General features: G+C 47.1%; 1 protein-coding gene across 1 annotated transcript in view; it reads right to left on the bottom strand.

Moving 5' to 3' along the window:
• Positions 1 to 13,067, bottom strand: part of TBXAS1 (thromboxane A synthase 1) — a 206,770-nt gene that overhangs the window by 171,801 nt on the left and 21,902 nt on the right. The window lies entirely within an intron of this gene.

Genomic DNA, 13,067 nt, shown 5'->3' with positions numbered 1-13,067 from the left:
TATGTGTCTAGAACAGCCATTTTCAATCACTGCGCTACAGCACAGGTATGTCGCCAGAGTCTAAGGGGAGGGTCATATATTAGTAGGGCCATAGGGAGATGTGAGCCCCCTACTGGCAGGGTGGTGTATCTTTCCCACTGTCAAAAAACCAATGGTGTGCCTTGACAATTTTAGCACCTTGTCAGTGTGGCATGAGATGAAAAAAGTTGAAAATGGCTGGTTTAGATACTTTACCACGAATGGTACTTCACAGCATGGCAGGAAGCACTTTCTCCCACTGCCGTGCTCACCATGTGGCAATGCGCCACCTGGTCCAACCCTACTGGAAGTGGAGATGGTGCACCAGTGGACAAGATGGGGCTGTGCAGTTGCCCAAGATACAACTTGGGGAAGAATAGCACAACTGTGGGACAAGGCACTCATTCTTCTGCACAGCAGTCATCTCTGGCTGGTACTTCCAAAAGTGGAACAGTAAAAAATGCTTTGACAGACTTTTCATGAATGTTTCATTTCACATGCATGTAAGAGGTTATTAAGGTTGTCTTGGTTTTCTTTTCATGCTATTTTCTTAGAGCAAGAGAACCCTTGAGCACTACTTTAGCATAGCTCAGTGGTTCTCAAATGGGCATCGTGATAAACCAGCCTGAGGGCCCTGGACTCTGCCCCCTTAAGGGGCAGGGGGAAGGCAGAGACACGGTCCCCAGGATCATGTCACTAAGGGGGGGGCGCAGGGGCTGGCATGTACTTACCAGTCCCTACAGCAACCTCCCGGGGGTGCTGGGAACTCTGCGTGACCCTCCACAGTGCTCTCCAAGCTTTTGAAATTGAAAGTGAAGCGATCGCACCCCACTTCTGGTTTGCGATTGCAAACCAGAGGGGGGTGCGATTGCTCCACTTTCAATTTCTGAAGGTTCATTTTCTGACCCTGCGGAGGGTCACACAGGGCTCCTCGCACCTCCGGGAGGCTGCTGCAGGGACTGGTAAGTACATGCTAGCCCCAGGGCCCCCCTTAGCAACGCAATCCTGGAGAATGCATCTCTGCCTTCCCCCCACCCCTTCTGCCTTCCCCGCTCCCCCGCACGCACTTACAGCAGTTCTCAAGCTCCCTGGGAGTTTGAGAATTGCTGGCATAGCTGGTTTTTAAGATTACACCCATTTTATGGTACAGATATGACCTGGTTCCTATTTATTGGCATTTGAATTATGATCTTATATGCCAGCAGCCTGGAAGTGACACAACATATATCTTGACTCCAGCTGTAATCTAGCAATTGTCTTTGATTGAATCCTGTATACCTTGAATAATGGACATCACTGTAAACTCTACTTCAACCTTGCTTTCTGAAGCAGTCCTAGTCTCCGCTAGCTGATCAAAACTTTGCCGGGAGGTAACTCACAATAATTCAGTGGAAAACCTGTATGCATGTATATTGTTGGTTCAAACATCACAGACAGACAGATAAAATTCACCTTTCACTATTTTCTTGTGATATTGTTCCATTTTGTTGTTTGCTGCCCAGAACTTTTTTAAACAAAAAAGTGAGATGAAAGTTTAATACATACATAAATATTGATCCCTGACGTCCTTTAAGGGTGACCCTTGAGACCATAATGAAATTAATGGAGGAGGAGCAGTGAAGATGCAAATATTTTTTAATTAGTTTTCACTCCACACTTAGGAGGCCAGTTGCTTTCCAGTGTACATTTTAAAGCCCATACTGAAACACAGCTTGCGCTTTCAGCCATAGAAATGGCTGCAGTGGAATAATAAAAAAAAAATAGAAGGACAATGATTGGAGCCAGAAGAAAGGATTTGGGTTGGGAAGCAATTAGAGAAAGTACCTTTTAAGCCTTCTCCTGTATTACAGTCTTAAGTAAAGAAAATGTGGTAGTCAAAAGAGCAAGCCAACAGCAGCCCCTTAAGTTTAAGAACCACGGATGTCTTTCATTAATCTGCTTAAATTTTTTCTGGAGCATTTAGTAAAAGCAATGAAGTTCTTCATATTTGTGATTCCCAATGAACTGCAAGATATTCAGCTGAAATTGTGAAGAGTGGAAGTTGAATCTCCAGAGGTACTGAAACAGCAGTTAATAGAGCTGGCAGTAGTCGCTGAAAGGAAAAAAAAAATGCCCTAGGAAGTGACACAAGGCATACACTAAGTGACAAAGCATACATTTGCCAAAGAAATGTTTTAGTTGCATTATGATGCATTATTCCACTGAATATCTAAAATGTTCTAAATATGTATTTTCAAACAACACACTGAAACTAAGTATGAGTTGAGGTAAAAGAAAATGAGCCCATAGGGTTCTAGTGCACTCTCATGCTGGTGAGAAAGGGATAGTACAGGAGTCTCCAAACCCCGATCAGGGAGCTACTTCTCACCCCCCAGATGATTTTATCTGAACCACAGCACCTGGTGGGAAGCTTGGCTGTTCGACCCACGGCAACTTGCTGACAGGCTGAGTACATAGAGCCTTGTGCGGAGAGATGCTTTCACTAAAGAGGCTTCCCCAAAGATCACCCCAGAAGGCTCTGTGCCTGTGAGGATTCACTTGAAAAGAGAGCTCCCCGGTGGGTGGGTGCGGATAGGGGGACAAACAGCAAGAGTACCTTCTGCCTGATTCTCAATTCCCCAAAACTCCCACCAGAAATGCTCAGGACATGTCTGAAACCCATCAGGTGGGTCGGGAACCACTGGAAATGCTCAGGGCCTGCCCAAGACCTATCAGCAGGTCCTGGACCCACCAGAATGCTTAGGGCTTAGTTGAGACCCACCAGGGGGGCCAGGACCCACCGGAAATGCTCAGGACCTGTCAGAAACCCACCAAAAATCCTCAGGGCCTACCCAGCACCCACCAGGTGGGTCGGGACTGAGCAGAAATGTTCAGGGCTCGCATGAAACTCACCTGGTAGGTCAGGACCCACCAGAAATGCTCAGGACCCTCACGAGTAGGTGCATCGGGAACCACCAGAAATGTCAGGACCCACCCAAGACCCACCAGGTGGGTCGGGACTCAGCAGACTTGAGCATTTCAGGTGGGTCCTGATGCATCTTTGGTGTCTTGGGTGTGTACTGAGCATTTCAGGTGGGTTTTGACCTACCTGAGGGGTTTGGGGTGGGTCCTCAGCATGAATCCGGTTCTTTGTTGTATCCATTTCTTTATGAGAAATACGTCCCCAAAGCATGCATTAGCAATGCTGCTGACTAGTAAACGATTCCAATTGCCTACTTTGCCACAGACTGGAGCAGTCAGCAAGTCATGGATGAACTGAAAACTCCAGCAGTTCAGGGAAGTTTTCTTTTTTTTTGGGGGGGGGGGGGCGAAGAGTAGAAGAGAAACAACTCTGTTTCAGAAGAGGGTGAAAAAAGAAGGAGCAAAGAATTAGGCAATCAGTTGGTTTCTGTCAAGGCTTCATTTGGCTTTTGACTGCAGTGCTAGAGTGTTGAGCCCTAGGGAAGAATTAAAAGACAGTCTAATCCAGGGGTGTTAAACATAAGGCTCAGGGGCCGGATGCAGCCCGTGGAAGCTTTTTATCTGGCCCTCAGACTCTCAGCGGCTGAGCAGTGCTGAGATGTTACTGCTATAAGGACAGCCCACATGAAAATTGGCTCTCCCATATCTTGAATAATGACATCACGTTCTGCCTAATGACATCACTTCCAGCCCTCAGCAGTCATCATGAATGCTGTTCAGCCCTTAGTATGAAACGAGTTTGACACCCCTGCCTGAGAATGTGCTTACATCCAACCCAGCTTCTCTGTCTGAGCAACTCATTCTACTGAGTACCATCACGGATTTCTCCTACCTTGCCTTCATAAGAACCTGCCCTTGACCATATCTTCTGCCTCTGTCCTTTTGATCCTCATCTACCTGATCAAATACCTGATTACCAGTAGCAGGAAGCAATTCATGTAGCCCCAGAGCTAAGAATTTTCATGCTATTATGGGGAGGGGATGTCTTCATGAGCCTCATAAGTTCTATTCCTGCTAATACTAAATTAGGTTCAAGAAAACATTCGTTCGTATAAGTTCAAAAAGATCTGATGAGAAGAAGGTTCAGTGTCTTCCAGGAGCCAGAGAATTTTAAGGGGAATTGAGTTTCAGTTGCAAGGGGAAAATGTGGGGTAAGTGAGGGAATCAAATCCCTAAGTAGTTTATAGTATAGTAAAAGGGGGGGGGGTAAAAGGGCTGTGTGGAGAGCACCATGAGCTAAAAAATCTACCCTCTTACTTTTCCAGAGGAAGGAAAAATGAGAAAGGGAAAAAAAAACGTTTTGTGGTAGACTCACACGCTCCATTATACAGCAGGGTTCAGGGCTGGTAATCTCACCCGTATGCTCTTTTCTCTCCTGAAACTCTCTCCTTTTCTCTCTCTCTCCCCTAGCAAGCCCCAAAGGGTGAAAAATGGCTCCTGTTTCTGGAAGGCAAGAGCCCCAAATTGGAGTACATTCTGTTAGGGGTTGGGGATACATTTGCAAGCTCTTGTTGTTGGTCCCAATTTATTCATTTCAAACTGAGAATTTGTGGGAATGAACTCAGAATTCAGACCCATGGGTCAGGAAGCAGGTTATAGTACTGACATACATGGTATCTCAACAGTATGTACCCTCGACACAGTGAACTTTCTATGTTGTGTATATAAAGACACTCCTTTCCTAAACATAAGCTGTTAGCTCTTTAATTAAGTAATCCCACCATAAATCAGAAATTGCTCTGGAAGTCAGCAGACAGCTGTGTGTGCGTAAATTTGTATCCAAGCCTTTTTTTAAAGCCGTGTAGATAGTTTGTTTCCTTTGATCATCATCTCAAAACGTTGTCCTCTGCGGGTAATATTGTTTAATTTATGAGTGTGCCATTTCAGATTTTCACACACACACGCATAGGCCTTCTGAATTTAATAAAAGCAGACTTCCTACCCTTTAGAGTTATTGAGAGGTTAGTGTTATGTAATTAAGTTAATCCTCATTTGTAAAGGCTAATTAACTAAATGCTAATTGAATCTGCATATGAAAATTAGCACAATGTGTTCTCATTAGACAATTTTAAAAAATTACCCTGACTGAAACCAAGCAAACTGTAAATTACAGTACTTTCTATCTTTTAAAAATTTTATAGAAAGTTAGAGACATATTTTGGTGCAAAAAGATGTTTCCCCCCCCTGGTTACCATTTGCCTCATCTGAGTATTTGAGATAGCAACAAATGCTTATTGTTTGCTTAAACCAGAAATTTTCAACCAGTGTTCCATGGCACATTGATGTGCCACGAATGCTCCGCAGATGTTCCATGGGAGTTCGGGGGGGGTCATTTATTAGTAGGGCCATTGGGGGATGTGAGCCCCCACCAACAGCATGGTGTGCCTTGTCAATTTTCAAAAAACTGATGATGTGCCTTGACAATTTTAGCACCTTGTCAGTGTACCATGAAATGAAAAAGGCTGAAAATCATTAGCTTATACCTATTCCTTTAAATCAGGGTTGCCCAAAGCCCAGCCCTGGGGCCACTTGCGGCCCTCCAGACCTCTCAATGCGGCCCTCAGGGAGACCCCAGTCTCCAATGAGGCTCTGGCCATCCGGATATTTGTTGGAGCCCACACTGGCCCGACGCAACTGCTCTCAGCATGAGGGCGACTGTTTGACCTCTCACGCGAGCTGTGGTATGAGGGCTCCCTCCACTGCTTGTTGTTTCACGTCTGTGATGCAGTAGCAGCAGCAAAGGAAAGGCGAGACTTGCTTTGTGCAAGGCCTTTTATAGGCCCTGAGCTATTGCAAGACCTTCATTCATTCATATAAGTTCATCTTTAATGTATTCATTTAGGTAAACTTATGTAAATTTATTCAAATTTTAAATGTAAATTAATTCTTTTTTTCCCCCGGCCCCCCCGACACAGTGTCAGAAAGATGATGTGGCCCTCCTGCCAAAAACTTTGGACACCCCTGCTTTAAATCAATGATTTCCAACATTTTTCATTTCATGGCACACTGACGAGGTGCTAAAATTGTCAAGGCACACCACAATTGACAAGGCATACCACTCTGCTGGTGGGGGGCTCACATCCCCCAATAGCCCTACTAACAAATGACCCACCCCCAAACTCCTGCAACACACCTGTGGACTACTCGTGGCAAACCAATGTGCCACGGCACACTGGTTGAAAATAGCTGCTTTAAATGTATACACGTTTTAAAATAAGGCTAAAACAAAGGACTCCTAACAAAACAAGTCAAAGTGATTTGAAACGATATAAGTGGTAAACCCATGAGAAATGCAAGCCCAATTCTATGGGCCTTAATGCTGGCAGCATGCTCGTACTGCCAGCTCTGGGTGTCGCAAATGTGCATTAAGCACATTTGTGGCACCCTGTGAGTGAGCAGAACTGGCTGGCAGGCCTGTAGCATCCCACTGGTACTGCAGAAGAAGCCCCAGGGGCTGGCGGCAATAAGTGCTGGTGGGCACGGGTCGTTGGGGAGGGGGAGCTGTCCCTGCATTGGGGAGGGCAGAACGGGAGGCTGGGCCGAAATGGGAGGGGGGTGGGACCGGCGGAGGCCTCCAACACTGAATGCTATGCTCTGTGTTGGGCTCAGAGCCCAACATGGAGCTTCTCAAGTCTGTGCCAGAGATTTAGCTGGCATGGTTTTGAGTAGCCCCATCATGGGTCCTGGGACTTTCCTTGGGTAAAGGGAAAAATGACCCCTTCTCCCAAGGAGACCTCTGGCAGCCTCCCAAGCGCCACAGAATGCAGCAGTGGCCATTTCGGCACTCCTGTAGCCTGCAGCGCTAGGAGGGATATAATTGGACTCCTTGGTCCCTATGCACAGGAACTAAGTACACACAAATGAAATAACAGCATATTCCTCCTCTTTGTTCTGGCCTCCATTCCCATCCCCCTCTCCATTGCATGTGTTGCGTACATATCTTTGATTGTAGGCATAACTTGTGAGTTACATAGTTCAATATGGAAAAGCTGACATTCAGAATGCAGAGAGTATCTTGTTTGCCAAATGAGCACACTTACCCATTACTCAATAGGCTACTGCTGCAGTTTTCAAACTCTCCGGGAGTTTGAAACCTGCAGTAAGTCTATGTGGGGGCGGGGGGGAGGGAGGCAGCAGGGGCAGGGGGAAGGCAGCAACACGATCCCCAGGATCGTGTCACTCAGGGGGCTGCAGGGACTGAGATGCACTCACCAGTCCCTGCAGCGGCCATCCCTGGGTGCGGGGAGCCCTGTGCTAGTGCCTGCAGGGCTCCCCAGGTCAGGGAAAGGGAGAGTGGAGCGATCTGCTCTGTCTCCGCAAAAGCGGAAGCGCAGCGTGATCGCCCCACTCTCCCTTTCCCTGACCTGGGGAGCCCTGCAGGCGCTCGCACAGGGCTCCCCGCACACAGGGACGGCTGCTGCAGGGACTGGAGGGTGCACCCCAGTCCCTGTAGCCCCGTCAGAAGGGAAAGCGGAGCGATCGTGCTCTGCTTCCGGTTTTGCGGAGCGGGGCGCGATTGCTCCGCTTTCACTTTTCCTGACCTGGGGAGCCCTGCCGAAGGTTGCGCAGGGCTCCCTGCACCCCCGGGAGGCTGCAGGAGGCTTGGACAAGTGCACCCAAGCCCCTGCAGCCCCCCTGAGCAGCGCGATCCACAGGATGGCTCTGCTGCCTTCCACTGTCTCCTGGCTGCCCCTGCCCCTTAAGGGGGCAAAGGCCAGGACACATAGGCCACTGGGCTAATGGGAATAAGGGTTGCCAACATTTTTTTTCTGGTGGTGACCTTATCATGGGGTGAGGTTCCATAAGGAAACAGATGTGACAGCAACACCCACAGCTGCCCCTTCCACATTGCCTTCTTGCTGTGCTGCCATAACGCCTACATTTTGGGGGTCAACAAATCCTTTAGCTCTGGAAGAACCTCATATATGTGCTTTGCTGCAGTCTTACATGCAGCTGGTGTGTTCTGCAACTGGTGTGTTCACTATTCCAACTACTTGCTGCCTAGGGTGTCCATGCTGAATGCACAGTGTAAGCATGTGCCCGAAATGAAAATGCTTTTACTCACAACATTCTAACATAAGAACATAAGAACAGCCCCACTGGATCAGGCCATAGGCCCATCTAGTCCAGCTTCCTGTATCTCACAGCAGCCCACCAAATGCCTCAGAAATTCTGGCTACTTAGCCAAATGTATGGGTTTTATGCCAAAGTCTGCAAAGTGAGTTCAATCGTAAATTCAAAAAAAAATGGGCTTAGGATTTTCTTTTTCCTGGGTGTCTCAGAGCACAATCCTAACTTATGCTGGAAGCAGGCATGTCAGAGGGCCTGCGCTGCATCCAGCACGTTTTGGGCCAAACGCAACGCAGTCTGAGGAAAGAGGAAATGTTTCTCCTTACCCTGTGTCGCACTGCAGCGGCCTCATTGGGTCTACTTGGAACTGCACTACCTAACAAGGTGGCACAAACCCAAGCAGCCCAGAAGCGTCCTGGGCCACCTAGGAACAGAGTCAGGATATGGCAAAATTGCCAGTCTGTCCATCCCCAGGAACACCCTGGAAGCCCAAGGGCAGCTCGAAAGAGAGAGATCTTGGGGTGGTGGTGGAAAGCTCGATGAAAGTGTCAACCCAATGTGCGGCGGCAGTAAAGAAGGCCAATTCTATGCTTGGGATCATTAGAAAAGGTATTGAGAACAAAACGGCTAATATTATAATGCCGTTGTACAAATCGATGGTAAGGCCACACCTGGAGTATTGTGTCCAGTTCTGGTCGCCACATCTCAAAAAGGACATAGTGGAAATGGAGAAGGTGAAAAAGAGAACTACTAAGATGATTACGGGGCTGGGGCACCTTCCTTATGAGGAAAGGCTACGGCGTTTGGGCCTCTTCAGCCTAGAAAAGAGACGCCTGAGGGGGGACATGATTGAGACATACAAAATTATGCAGGGGATAGACAGAGTGGATAGAGAGATGCTCTTTACACTCTCACATAACACCAGAACCAGGGGACATCCACTAAAATTGAGTGTTGGGAGAGTTAGGACAGACAAAAGAAAATATTTCTTTACTCAGCATGTGGTTGGTCTGTGGAACTCCTTGCCACGGGATGTAGTGATGGCATCTGGCCTAAATGCCTTTAAAAGGGGATTGGACAAGTTTTTGGCGGAAAAATCCATTACGGGTTACAACCCATGATGTGTATGTGCAACCTCCTGGTTTTAGAAATGTCAGATGCAAGGGAGGGCACCAGGATGGAGGTCTCTTGTTATCTGGTGTGCTCCCTGGGGCATCTGATGGGCCGCTGTGAGATACAGGAAGCTGAACTAGATGGGCCTATGGCCTGATTCAGTGGGGCTGTTCTTATGTTCTTACCCGCCAGCCACCCTCCCCACACCCCAAAACACCTCCCTCCTGCTTTCTCCCCACCCTCTCCACATCTCCCCAGACCCCTGCATCAGCCGTGTTCAGCCAACAGGGCCCAGGGCAGCGTGGGGAGGATGGAGCCCTCAGTGTATATATTGTGGCAGCTGAAGATTTTGCAGATATCAATTTTTGGAAAGCACAGAGGCTCTTCTTGAGAGGGGAAATGGTCAATTGGCTTACCTATTCCCTGTATCAACTCAAATATTTCAGTTAAACCACCTCTCAAGGCTAAATATCACCACTGCTTTAGTAGCATTGCCTCATCTACAAGTCTTGTCATATCAGTAACCATCTGTTGCCCTCATGAACCATAGAATCAACCTCAACAAATGACATGATTGTAAACCAACACATCCAGTCTCCCATATGTGAAGTTTAATGGTTTGACTACATTGTTTATCTAAAACATTCTGATCTATGCGCCTTATTTTCTAGGTACGTTTGCAATGGTCAAGTTCCATCAAACCATTCTTCAGGTGTAAATAATTGCCTGCTGTTCCTGTAAGCAAAGGACAAGTGAGGATGGATGAGGAAGACAAAAGAAACCCCAGAAAGTTCAGACATTCACTTTGAGAGATCAGCAACCCTGCCTTGGCAACAGGGCTTTCACAAAATATCAGCATGTAAACATCAACCATTTGTAAGGCCAGTCCTACTCAGATTCTTAGCAACTGCGCTAAAATAGCTGTCACTAGTGCCAGGCTTCAAGGTAACTTTCTCTGTTATCTCTAATAAGAATATCTGGCTACAGTGAACAGTGCTGGGAGGGCATTCTGGGGGCAGGGAATGGACAACAGACACAGACAGATAGGGACGGGGGGTGAGCTCAACAGTGGGGTCCCCAGTCTCATACTATAAATAAATAAATAAATAAATAAATAAATAAATACTTTCTTGGCAGATATCCTTTTAAAGAAGCGAAACAAAAGTGTATAACTTAAACTCAGGGAACAGAAAATAGGAGAGGAAGGGGTAGGAATACACAGAGAAAGAGACATAATTACTAAATCTAGGAAAAACAATTGTTCCGGGAGCATCACGTAGTACAACATGGTTCCATGCTGCAGAGAGAGATTGCTGAAGAAAGGAAAGCAAAAGCTGCTATCCTAACAATGGAGGATTTAGAGGTAATGAATGAGTACACCAAGAGGCGTCCAGCAGCAGTTTGAGAAGAAACTGCTAGGAACAGGTTGATATATGAGGAGCCTGGCAGAAGTGCTGTCTCAACAGTTCGGAGGGTGAATGCAAATTACTTTGCTGAAAAGAGGCTCCTCGGACGTCTAATCTAGCCTTGTGCAGAACTCCCAAAGACTGAAGAATTTAGGTTTCTCTCCTGCTTTCTTCCAAATACCAATCAGAGCAGCCCAGCAAACTGGGTCAAAATCAAGCAGCCTTTTCAATATCTTTAAAATGCCTTCCACCTCCATGCTGCTCTCTCAAACTGCTGCATCTTACCCGCCCCCCCCACCTCACTGAAAGACTTTATGCCAAAATTCAGCAATATTTCAAAAATGTTATGCAGTGGCCCAAGGGCCCAAGGGTCACATGGATGTGACCTTGAAATCCATGTTTGGATCCCCTGTGTCTTTAAGATTTGTTTTAAAAGTAGTCACACAGGGCCAAATATCAACAGGACGGCAATATTGGGGAAAGGGAGTTTAACCCCTCCCCCATGCCACTTTGCCCAATGTAAACCAGTCTCAACAAGTCACTGTTTGTTCAGTTAGAGAAAATTCCAATTTCTACCTGGAAAACAGCACAGGGAAAAGTGCTAAGTCTCCCTGCCATGTCAATCCAACCACTTCCTTCCCTTGACAGCGTCTTTAAAAAGAAACTTACAGCCCAATCCTATCTTTAAGATACACCAGTTTATCTCCAGATATGGCAGGGCAATGACATCCAGCCACCAATGGATGTGCTATAGACACTGGTGCAATGCCACAAAAAAAGCTGCCCTGGCACAGCTTGGATGACAGTGCAGTTCCACCAGTGAGGAGGGCAAAACAGGGAGAAAATCAAAGGAGGACACGTGTGGGGGAAGAACACAGGGCAGATGTGGACAGGACAAGGTGGAGTTGACACATAGCATATCCCAAACCCCCCCCCCCCTTTTGCTGGAAAACATTACACCAACAACAGACCTGGCATAGGTAGGTGTAAGCCCACAGGGGAAAATGAGGAAAAGAAATGGGAAAAGGGAAAACACCAGAAAATCTAATCTCAACTTGCTCTGCTCCGCTCACATAAGTATTCCTTGGATGTATGTGATTCTATGAGTGGGATAAGGGGATCTGAAATCTGAGTGGTAGGGATTCCTAGTGGTTCTAGCTTTTGTCCCTTTGCTGTTGCTATTATAGTAGCTTCTGTACAGGGCAGGGGTGCTGTGACATCCTTGTGTCATGTGTCTGGGTGTGGTACACTTGGGGATCACCCCAAGGTTGGGGGGTGTCTGTTGCTGTATTGCTTGTCCCTAATGCCTGGCGGGGACATTACCTTAATGGTGGCCACTCATTGGCCCTCAGCCTGCCTCCCCCCCCACCCCCCCGCAGCACTTCTTTAGCTACCAGTGTTGGGCCGGGTGCAGTGAGTGGCTCCTTGGATGTCACAATAATGAAATGCCATCACATCAATGACACACCAATGTCACACTAGTGACACACCAGTGACACACCACGCTTGGATGCCTCTCCACGAATGATGGCTGTGTCAGGTTTCAATGAACACTGTTAGTATTCCTGGGAAGGGTTGAGCCAGCGTTACTGGGAGGGCTGTGCTGGTGTGACAGAGCATTGTGTGAACAGGCTTAGCGCATGATAGATGCCGCGCTGGGGTTACTGCGTGTAGTGTTTATGTGCACAGGCGCTGAGCTTAGCCTTGGTAACATGGCAACCGGCAGGCAGGCAAATCTGCTGCGCCCCCACTCAGGCACACCAGAGTGGGCCAGTTGCGAAGTCTGAAGCCCAGAGCCTGTAAACAGAGGATGATATGAAGAAGCGCATATCTCAGGAATGTGTATTGCAGTCAAGCCAGAGCCAGCAGGTTTCTTAGCAGTGCAGATTTCAGCAACCTTCAGTAATTCCCCTATTGCATAGCTTTGCATCATGTGTTTTGAGAATGAATTAAAGTCTGAGGAAGCTAGCCGGGAGGATGGACTTCTCGCTCTATCTCATACCGTCTTACTTCCAGCTCAGCTCTCCCTGCATCAACCCTCTGAATGTCTGCTGTGTCTCACTCATTGCTCTGACTTCTTGCTGCTCAAGTTCTAACTTTCAAACCCTCAGAGTGCTTCTGCTTTTAGCACTCTCCCTCAGGCACCAAAGTTCTAAACCTTGGGTGCTTCCCAAGTAGCACTGCACTGCTACAAGTGCACTCTCTGTGTGGCATCCAAATAGGAAGGGGTTGTTAAAGAGATGAAAAACTGAATCACAGATCTCAACATCATATCTAACTTGATTCTATTATGCAACATGACAGTATAAATTCACGATAAACTCCGTTTTTGAATGTTTTACTATTTTTACAGAAAATACATAAACATATTTAAAGAAACAATACACCAGGAAATGAAGGAAACGGAAAATACAAAAAAGCATTTTCTCCCTGGAGATCTACCACTAATTCAATAAGGATTTGCTGTTTTATGTTTGGTTGGCGGAGGTGGAGGATGGG

This window comes from Tiliqua scincoides, chromosome 7 (assembly GCF_035046505.1).
Source record: "Tiliqua scincoides isolate rTilSci1 chromosome 7, rTilSci1.hap2, whole genome shotgun sequence".
Lineage (NCBI taxonomy): Eukaryota > Metazoa > Chordata > Lepidosauria > Squamata > Scincidae > Tiliqua > Tiliqua scincoides.
This window is presented reverse-complemented; position numbering and strand designations above follow the sequence as displayed.